Source organism: Rutilus rutilus (genome assembly GCF_951802725.1).
Source record: "Rutilus rutilus genome assembly, chromosome: 10".
NCBI lineage: Eukaryota > Metazoa > Chordata > Actinopteri > Cypriniformes > Leuciscidae > Rutilus > Rutilus rutilus.
The window spans coordinates 1,510,918-1,520,461 of NC_140215.1; the positions used below are offsets into that span (position 1 = coordinate 1,510,918).

The 9,544-nt window shown below is 41.1% G+C and overlaps 1 long non-coding RNA gene across 1 annotated transcript; it reads left to right on the forward strand.

The window, feature by feature from the left end:
• Positions 1–4,616: 4,616 nt before the first annotated feature.
• On the forward strand, positions 4,617–5,137 carry LOC311298136. The gene is made up of 3 exons (XR_014628914.1): positions 4,617–4,743; positions 4,846–4,906; positions 5,066–5,137. It is a non-coding gene; the product is annotated as an uncharacterized lncRNA (long non-coding RNA).
• Positions 5,138–9,544: the final 4,407 nt, after the last annotated feature.

The window sequence follows — 9,544 nt, forward strand, 5'->3', positions numbered from 1 at the left end:
GAGTTTCTCCTTGTCTTATTAGATTCATAATGTCGAGCGCAGGAATACTAACCCTATGTATTTTAACAATTCTAGTACTTTACATTTTTTTTAAACGGTTCTAAATGTTTACATTATTGTTAAGGTAAATCCTCCATTAACACTAAAAGAATATTTTTTTTTTTTTAGTTTATATTTTTGTAACTCTGCGAGATCTTCTGAAACAAACCACAAATACATTATGTATTAATGTACCGAATAATAAACATTAAAGGATCAAATCTTGTTCATTATCATCAGGTGTCTACAATAATCAAACAATCATCACTCATTAACTAATTAACTCAAATCCCATATCACTGAGTGGTGTTCATTTAACACCGGGGATTTGATGTGAAGTTTCCAAACAATGCCTTTGAATATACTTTAATCACGACCGGGAGGATTTCGACCAATTTCAGAGAGAATCCCACGGCAAAAAAAGAACAACAGATTATATACTGTAGAATAAGTGTATGACAGTAGCCGCGTTTCCATTCCCCTTCAAATTGCGCCCTAACCCTGGAATTGGAATTGCGAATGGGAAATACGCCCAATGGAAACACGGCAATTTCGCAAAGACTCAGGGACGCGGGAAGTGGGGGTGCTGGGGGTGCTGCAGCACCCCCTGTTTTCACAGAATTGTAAATGCAATGCATATGTTAGTTCATTAAAATGTATTCATTTTTAGCATTTAGTCATTTATTTGTAATAAACACCTTAAGTGGTTTATTTAAAAATTGTTATATATGTTAAATTATGTTTTTAAAACATAAGCGCAGAGTGTATTGTGTGTGTCGAAAGAATTTGTCCGCAGCTGCAAAAAAAAATTTATAATAATAAAAAACACAGTCAAAAACCCCACTGTTAGTGTCTTGTAAGGCACAGGCAAATATGTAAAATATAGCAGGAGACATTTTAATTGTTTACTAATAAAACAGTTATTTTTTATGTCAGTGGGCTATAGCCATGCAATTGACGAATCGCGATCTTCGCAGCCCCAGAGAGAAATGCACATTTCATACGAATTAGGCCTACATAAGCAGCGCAGTCTGTTTTCTTTCGTTTTGAATTGTTCTGCTTAAAAGTAGACATTTCAAGCTATCTATATGTCTCAGGTCTGTGAGGCAATAGGCTACCTTATTGGCCTACGCTGAGTTTCGGTTCATTATGAGACGAGCTCCAGGTTCGCCAGCGCCTCCGTGTCCTGATTATCTATTTTCTAATAGCCTTACACTGCATGAAAAGTGGGATTTTCGACAGTTACCGGCGCTGTAGATTGTCGTGGAAGTTCAGGTTTACGACTGCAAACGGCAATTTACAGGCAACACTGCAAACTGTCGGAAATTGTCGGAAATTGACGTGGGACTTGCTTGCCCCGTGACCCCCCTCCCTCTAATGCTTTAACATGTAAATGAGACTGCTGTGAGCTTTACAAATGCAAATGAGGGTAGCAGGGGGAGTTTTATCCCAGGTGACTCAAAGGTATTAACTTAATTCTAAAAAAAAAACAATATTTATTTATAACGCAAAATTAAAAACAGCCAAGGCTGACCAAAGTGCTGTACAGGGCAATAGATAAAATGCAGGGCAGAAACAGGACAATTAAAAAACAAAACAATAGTTGTGTCAAGGGGTATTAAAAGTTTTCAAGGATGTTTTGAAGATGGAAATTGAGGGAGCTAGTCTGATATAGAGGGGTAGACTGTTCCAAAGTTTTGGGCCTGCAGTCGCAAAAGTGCAGTCGCCTCGTTTTTTAAGTCTGGATCTGGGCACGATGAGAAGACAGTGATCACTGGATCTCAAAGTACGAGATGGAGTGTACGGGCAGAGGAGATTGGTCAGATATTGGGGGGCCGGTTTGTTAAGAGCTTTATACACAAATAGTAACATTTTAAAATCAATCCTGAATGTGACAGGTAGCCAGTGGAGTTTGAATAAAATAGGGGTGATCGACTCATATTTGCGTGTCCCGGTGAGAAGTCTAGCCGCTGCGTTTTGAACTAGCTGTAGACGAGAGAGAGAGGCCTGAGATAGGCCAAAATAAAGTGAGTTACAATAGTCTAAGGCCATCCTTAAAAATATTCTTGTTTGCCGTAAACCAACCGACCCTGTCAATTTAGTAGCCTACCGACCCAATTATTTATTTTTTTCCCCCTTTTAGTCCGACCGACTTGCCGGCTGAAACTTGTGTTAAGACCGACCGCTTTTTTGTAACTCTTCAAACAACTAATATAAATGCAATAAAATAATATTAGTTATTAAGTATTGTGAATATAAATTCCATAGGCCTGCATACAAACATAAGCTATAACAGTGTGATTTTTATTTCAAAATAAGAGATTTTTGTTTAACAGTAACACCAGTGACACAACTCCAGGGGACCACTACTTTCATTATAAATTTTATAATATGTATTCTGCATTTTTTTTATATATATCATTTACATAATATATTTGATAGTTATGTATACATTATTGTATTTTAAATGGTGTAAAAATCTGTTACTGACCTCAAAATAAAGCATTTTCCCTCTGTACATGACTGTGGGGACGAGCACTTCTGTGGTGCTTGAAATTCTATATAATTCATAAAAATCAAATATTGCCACATTGATGGCTCAAGAGGGTGTAATTGTTCAAATAACATATTGTTTTATTTTAAAATGTAAAGAAATTGTAACCCTAAAGTGTTTTTTAAGTGTAATATTTCTGTAAAGGCTAGGGACAGAAAAATGGACATTTTCATAGAATGACCCTCTTACATTTTAGCTTAAATTGATATATTTAATGAAAGTAGCTAGATTAGTTACTATGTGTCATTAGCAATAGCCAATGTAATGTAAAAAAGACACAAAACCATTTATTTCAACAATTAATTTCAATCAGGCTTTGCCACAAAGGTAAAATGTGCATTCCATGCAAACAGCATCACAATCTCTTAGAGCCCAACCACTGTGCATAATACAACACGAACAGAAGATTGTATTTGACTCATGCTGCATACACATACGCAATGACAAGAATTATGCCTACTGTACATATAGAGTTACAACTAAGATTATAGTTGTTTACATAAAATGTACCTCGTTTCTATTTTGCATTAAAAATGTTTGTGGCCCCTTTAAGAAATCCCTCTCTTCTCGCGATACTATTCACTTGTGCTGGACGCGTGCGCGCGACCAGAGAACGGCACGGCAGCCATTTTTCATTGTTCAGGAGAGCTCCATGACGGTGCGTGCATCGATCGGATTCTGTATTATACGTTCTTCTTTCTTGGTAAATATTACTCCAATATCTTTAATATGCACAAATAAGTTGTGAAGCGAAGTTAAAAGAACATTTGATGTGTACATTTTTGTTTATAGATTTATTTGGAGCGCATGTGTGACGAGTGAACCTCGTGGTGATCGGACGGTAAAGGATTGGGTATGTATGTTTCATGGTTTATTATGGGGGAAATTACTGATGGCATGTTTATTTGATAAATCTGTAAATGAGTTGAATCTATATTCTGTGATTATACAGTATAACTTTATGGTTAAAAGCATATTTCTGGTTCCGCATGGCATGATTAAACGTGGGTTGTGGCTTTGTTAAAGTGCTTTTATTTCTCTTGTAACTTAGGCCTAAGTTACCTCAGCCACTGCCGCATTCCAGTTTGTGTTATCGTATTTAATTGTAGCCTAACATATTTTGGTTTGGAGAAATCAATTTAAATCTGACCAGTTGCAGTGTATTACACTGCATTTCAGTTTGAATTGAGTTAAGTATTCTGTGGATTTGGGCATTGATCCACTGGTTAAGCTTTTTGTGACATTTGATTGTCATCTTCAAATTTACTGTAAACTGTTTCTACAATTTCTTTTTTTTTTTTTTTTTACTAGTGAAATCTATTTTTTTTTCTTGTGAAATCTCTTCGAACAAGGCAAACTTTTTTCTTAATCAGACTTGTATCTGTTTAATTGTGCTTCCATTGACCGCTGTCACTTATTTTAAACAGCAGTCAGAATAAAACCCCAATTTCAAAAAGCATAGTTTGCTTCCGGTGTGTATTTCTTCAATTTCACCCGGTTGCATTTTTTCTCCTTTGTTTAATTTTACTGTGACTTATGTTGTTCTTATTCATTTTACTGTGACTTACGTTGTTCTTATTAATATCACTCTCAATTAATTGTTTTCCAGCTGCCTTTAAGACATATTACACGACAGTGCGCAGGAGCTTCAGGTACAAACAACCAGATCTTGCATTGCAGGCGGAAGCTGTGGTGAATTCAGCTCGGAGTCGAGCGAGAAGAAAGACGGTAAAATTTATTAGATTAGATTCGTTTTTGGTCAATGTGACTATTTTTCAGGTGCATTAATAGATGTGTGTTGTCCATACGCAGTGCATTGCGCAGTATTGATTGTCTTTATTGGTTTTAACAGCTGCTAAAAGCGAGACAGAGTGTGCTAGCTGAGGATGAGGTGGGCCTTCGGAAGTGTGCTACCATAGACCTGATGTCTGATGAGGAAGACGGTATCGTCGGCGGGGTGTCTGGATGGATTGTGCGACCTCCGTCCTGTCGCAGCCAGGAGCTCACCAAGCTCTGTACCACGCTGCAGTCGAGATTAGAGTCGACTCCAAAGTACAGGGCAACGCACCACAGACGTCTGCAAAATGGACCGAATTCAGACAGAATGCCGCTAGTTACCTGCAGCTGTATTTTGTCAGGCCTTGTGAAATGTAAGAATATTCTGTTTTTCATGATTTCATCATAAAGCAAGAGGTCATGGGATTGATGGCTATTATTTGTTTAATAATTGTAAATAATCCTGTAATTTACAGGAAGCAGTATGCCATCTTCACAACTCTGAGACAAATTGTGGGCGCTACGAACTGGATCAAGGTAAAAAAAAAAGAAACTTACATTCTTTTATTTTTTTACTTTCATAAAAACTTACAAACATTTTAAAGGTAAGATTCGAAGAATATGCTTTCATTCTCTTGTATAAGAAAATAGATCCGTTATAGTTTACGATCTTAATCATACATTTTGTTTCCATAGAGTAACCTCGCCTCATAACGAGGGCGTAACCTCACATTTACTCAGAGCTATGTCTGCAAGTCCAGATTTTCATGACACTGATCATGACGACATTGTAAGTAACTTTTACTATTTTCTCCTTGTTTCATTTTACTGTGACTTGCGTTGTTTTTATTCATATCACTCTCATTTAATTGTTTTCCAGCTGCCTGTAAGACATACTACGAGACAGTACGCAGGAGCTTCAGGTACAAACAACCAGATCTGGCATTGCAGCCCGAAGCTGTTAAGAGTTCAGCTCGGAGTCGAGCGAGAAGAAAGAGGGTAAGATTTTTAGTCAATGTGACTATTTTTCACGTGCATTAATAGATGTTTTGTGTCCATACACAGTGCATCACAGTACTGATTGTCTGTATTGGTTGTTTTTACAGCTGCTAGAAGCGAGACGGTGTGCTAGGTGAGGATGGCGTGGGCATTTGGAAGTGCGCCACCATAGATCTGATGTCCGATGAAGTTCAACCACCAGCCAGGAGCTCACAGAGCTCTGTGCTACGCTGCAGTCGAGATTAGAGGCGACTCCTAAATACAGGGCAACGCACCACAGACGTTTTCAAAGTGGATCGAATTCAGAGAGAACGCCGCTAGTCACCTACTACAGCTCCGAAGATGAAAACAGACACTGAGCTTCCAATTTGTTGTGTGTGCAGATGATCTATGCTTAGATAGGTGTATATTGTTTTGTGTTTGTGCTAATAAAGCTCTTTCTTTGAATAAACAGCATGTCCCTGGCAAATTTTCCATTCCTTTATAAATTCATGTCCTTGATGGTAATAATAGTGTAGTCCATAGGTTAACAATGACATGAATATACCACAGAATAGCATATTATGAATATAAAAATAATTTATATATTATTATTTATATGAATATTATAATTTTTTGAATTTTAAATGAGCGAGGGTGACCAATAGTAACAGATCTGCCAACCAATCACGAGTGATTTTTCTTGTTTAACCCACGTGGGTTCAACCAATAGTGAGTGAGGAAATTCAAGCCTTTCTCTGGCGGGAGCTGCTATTCATATGGTAATTAGAGCCATTCACACCTCCGGCGCGAGCGCTCTGCATACGTCATGGTTCGTTTCCGACAATATTCGGCACAGACGAACGCGACGTTCACAGGCTGTAAATTGTCGTTAACTGCCGAAAATTAGGGAGATTTGCGGCCGTTTACGGGGTCGGAAATCCCAATTTTCATGCAGTGTTATTTATTAAAACCAGACAATTTTTTGATGAAACATCGATTAAAATTAAGATACAATTAATACAAAACGAAATTAAATTTAAAGACAGGCTTTGTGCTTTCAGTTTGAGGTGTCTGTGAAAGTTTTAAAACATTCGTTTAGTGCCGCTTTAGAGCGCTCACGTCCGTAACGGAGAACTGTCTGTCTGTAACATGTTTTTTTCTTTTTTTTTAAAAATAAATTTCTAAAAAAAATGCGACTTAGTCCAGTGCGACTTAAGCTATAGGCCTATATGTTTTTTCTTCCTCGTGACGCATTTTTTGACTGATATGCGACTCTGGAGCGACTTATAAAATAGGCTACGGTAAGTTATTTATTATTTTTGTGCAAATGTCCCATAAAGTCCCATCCTTTAAGGATTAATTTATGTCCCGTTGACCGGTCCATTGCGTTACGAATAAAAGCAGAATCAATAAAGTCAAAAATGTGATGTGCAGTCAGGTTTAAGTGTGTGCTATTTGAACAAGTGTTCTCACTGATACGTTTGTTGTGATTCGCGGAGATTTGACGAGTTTTATAGTCTTGATATTGTTTTTTATTCAAAAGTGGTGGTCTTGAGACCTGACCCAGGAGCGTTCTTCGGGACCGTAACCTTCCCAGTCAATGAGATATTGCAAAACCCCGCCGCGGCGTCTGGAGTTCAGGATCTCTCGCACCCGGAAAGCCTCCGCGCCGTCCACTTCAATGGGGGGAGTCTGAACAGCAGCGACCTCCTCCCAGCTCCTCTCTCTCCTGGGAGCAACAGCAGGTCTGAAAAGGGACACATGAAAAGTGGGTGAGATTTTGTACTGAGCAGGGAGTAAAGGAGAGAGCTTCTTGCATGGGAGCTTGAGACGAAGATCTCGAGTGGAAAGCCACACCCACTGGCCGGGTCGGTATCGAGGATCTGGCCGGGTCGCTCCTTCGATCCGCCTGATGCTGATAACGGCGAACGGCTCGCTGCAAATGGACGTGAGCAGCATCCCAAGTGGCCTCGCTGCGCCGGAGCCAGGCATCTACTGCTGGGAGGTTGGAAGGCTCCCCGGCCCACGGGAAAAGGGGAGGCTGGAAACCTAGAACACATTGAAAGGGCGTTAGACCGGTGGCAGGCTTTAGCAGGGAATTTTGGGCATACTCCGCCCAGGCCAGAAAACGACTCCAGTCCTGTTGATTCTGGAAGCAGTAAGTTCTCAGAAAACGAATTAAGTCCTGGTTAAGGCGTTCAACCTGCCCGTTGCCCTGGGGATGGTAACCAGAAGTTAAACTGACATTGATGTTTAATTTAGCACACAATTCTCTCCAGACACGGGAGGTAAATTGGGGACCGCGGTCAGTCACAATGTCCTCGGGCAAGCCAAACAGACGGAAAACCTGGTTGAATAAAGCCTCTGCAGTTTGTAAGGCCGTGGGCAGGCCGGTCAGGGGAATGAAACGGCAGGACTTAGAGAAACGATCCACCACGGAGAGGATGGTAGTGAATCCTTGAGATGGAGGTAGATCCGTTACAAAATCCACAGCGATGTGTGACCAGGGACGTTGTGGTACCGGCAGAGGTTGCAGCAATCCTGCGGGCTTGAGATGGGAGGATTTCACAGTATTACAGACAGAGCATAGATGAACAAACTTGATAACGTCAGACTGAAGAGAAGCCCACCAAAAGCGATTTGAGGCTAACTGAATGGTGGCTGCAATACCTGGATGACCTGCGCTGGGAGTGCAGTGAACCCATTGAAGCACACGGTGGCGGAGATCTGGTGGAACGAAGAAGTGGTCAGCGGGGCATTCTGGCGGAGCGGGATGTTTACTCAGTGAAGTGGTGATTTCAGAGATGATGTCCCATTGAACGGGAGCCACGATGAGAGCAGTAGGAATAATGGGTTCAGGCTTGGATTCGTCGGCTGGATCATCGAACTGGCGGGAAAGGGCGTCAGCTTTGCCGTTCTGGGAACCCGGTCTGTCAGTAATCTTGAAATCAAATCTTGAGAAAAACAGAGACCAGCGAGCCTGGCGAGAATTCAAACGTTTAGCAGACCTGATATACTCCAAATTCCTATGATCAGTGAGCACTGTAAATGGTTGACGGGCTCCCTCCAGCCAGTGCCTCCACTCCTCAAAGGCGGTCTTCATGGCCAGAAGCTCGCGATCACCCACGTCATAATTTCTTTCAGCAGAATTGAGTTTGCGAGAATAGAAGGGACAAGGAAACATCTTAGCTGGATTACCATGACGCTGTGATAATACTGCCCCCACACCTGTGTTAGATGCATCCACTTCCACGATGAATTCCTTCTCTGGATCTGGGTGATGGAGAATAGGAGCAGAGGTAAACTTCTCCTTGAGTTGAGCAAAGGCCGCAGTACAATCCGCTGTCCACCTGAAATATTTACCTCCTCCTCGAAGCAGAGATGTGAGAGGAGCTGCAATCACACTGAAGTTGCGGATAAATCTGCGGTAAAAATTAGCAAAGCCCAGAAAGCGCTGCAGCTTTTTAACAGAAGATGGTTGGGGCCAGTTAACCACAGCTTTGACCTTACCGTCATCCATAAGGACTCCCTCTGCACTGATGACATAGCCCAGGAAGGAGATGCATGTCTGATGAAATTCGCACTTGGAAAGCTTGGCATAGAGTTGGTTTTCAATCAGGCGTTTGAGAACCGCACGAACATCTTGGACATGTTCTTCAAGGGAATCAGAAAAAATCTGAATGTCATCAATATAAACAATAACTTTCAGATGCAACATGTCCCGGAAAATCTCATTAACAAAAGCCTGGAAAACGGAAGGACTATTGGCCGAAAGGCATAACCCTGTATTCATAGTGCCCTGATGTAGTCGAAAATTTTCCATTCATCTCCACTCCGTATGCGAATCAAGTTGAATGCGTTCCTAAGATCCAGCTTGGTAAAGTAGCGGGCAGTGCGGAGCATCTCCAAGGCTGCTGGGACTAGTGGAAGAGGATAGCGATACTTGACTGTTACCTCATTTAGACCACGATAATCTATGCACAGCCGGAGACCCCCGTCCTTCTTCTTGACGAAAAAGAATCCGGCGGAGGCCGGAGATGTAGAAGTGGTAATAAAACCTTTTGCCAGCTGTTCGTCAATGTACGCCTTCATAGCCTCAGTCTCAGGTTGTGACAGCGGATAAACTCTTCCGCGTGGAATTACAGCCCCAGGTAAAAGCTCTATAGCACAGTCGCCAGCACGATGAGCAGGAAG